Source organism: Gadus chalcogrammus, chromosome 2 (genome assembly GCF_026213295.1).
Source record: "Gadus chalcogrammus isolate NIFS_2021 chromosome 2, NIFS_Gcha_1.0, whole genome shotgun sequence".
NCBI classification, from domain to species: domain Eukaryota; kingdom Metazoa; phylum Chordata; class Actinopteri; order Gadiformes; family Gadidae; genus Gadus; species Gadus chalcogrammus.
In genome coordinates this window covers 2,771,953-2,773,298 of record NC_079413.1, presented here as the reverse complement: position 1 = coordinate 2,773,298, position 1,346 = coordinate 2,771,953, and positions in this window count along the sequence as shown.

Genomic DNA, 1,346 nt, shown 5'->3' with positions numbered 1-1,346 from the left:
GGGGGGGGGGGGGGGGGGGGGGGGGGGGATGGGGGGCTGGGGACCTGTCAGAGCAGTAGCAGTCACCTGTGCAACCTCTCCTTCCGTTTTAACCCCGTTCCCCACCCCTTTCCACTCTTTCTAACACTGCTCTCATCCTACTCGACGGTTGCCAATAGCAACCCGCTGTCACTACTACGGCGGTGGTCCTTGTTGCGTTTTAAAAAAAAATCTTAAGCAGGAAGTGGAGCGGAGGGGCGTGGCGGGGGCGGGTTGGGGGGGGGTTTGTAAGGTGGGAGATGGGCAGACACCTCCCCAGTCCTGCAGAGAGACCGTTTAGATTGGACACGGTTCAAGAAGGCAAAAGCACAAAGGCTGTGGTGTGAAATGTTAATTTGTGCTTTTTAAGTCATTGCATTCCATTGTTTGTTTTGTGTGCGTTTGTTTTGAGAGGGAGCAGCCCAGCGTTGCGGTAGACGTGTGCGTCTGAGGTGTGTAGTGGTGTGGGCGTCTCGGCGTTCTCGTGTTGGGTTTTTCCTCCTTTTTTATGTCGTTTGTTTGGTTTTGTTTCTTTGCTTCCAATGTCATTCTAAGAGGCTTATTTTCATAAAAGAAATGTCAACTGTATGCCATAATAAACCAGCGATTCCAATTTTGAGCCGAGGCAGGCTAGTTTCATCTGGTGACGACTGGATCTCTTGACTGACAATTAAGTCAACCGGCAGTTTGCTTGTTGTCAACGCGACATAAATCATCTCTATTGTTCTTCGGGCTCAAAATAAAATGTGTATCTCTAGCTAATCGGTAATCTGAAACTAAATTAATTCAACCACAAAAATGTAAAGTTTATTTTTGAAATGTTACTCAACCCTTCGGTCAGCACTAAAGGTCAAAGGGCGACAGTCACATGGTTACACAGCGGCTGAATCCTAGGGCGACTTGAAAACATAATTCAAACGCGAGCTGATTGGATTTCAAACTAACCATCCACAAGTCAAAACCTAACGCCCACAACCAATTCTCCCTACTTACTGACTGCAGGGTCAGGGTGGGAGGGGGCCCACCCTAACCATGTACACACTGCTGCCCCCCCCCCCCCTTCACCTGCTAGTTTCCCTGCACTCGGGACACTGTGACCTCCGTCAATCTCTCAGATATCTCTCAGACAGAAGAAGGTGGTGTCCCCGCATCCGCATATCGAAAGCAACAAGGTGCCCACTGTGTAGCTCTGTGACGGGGACTTTGTAGAGTTGTTCATGTATGTTAAGAAAACATAGGAGTTAGAGATTGTTTTTTGTTTACAGTCGTTGGTGCTAACGGAAAAAAAGGTTTGCTTGCATTTGATAAGATTAAGATTATGGTTCACG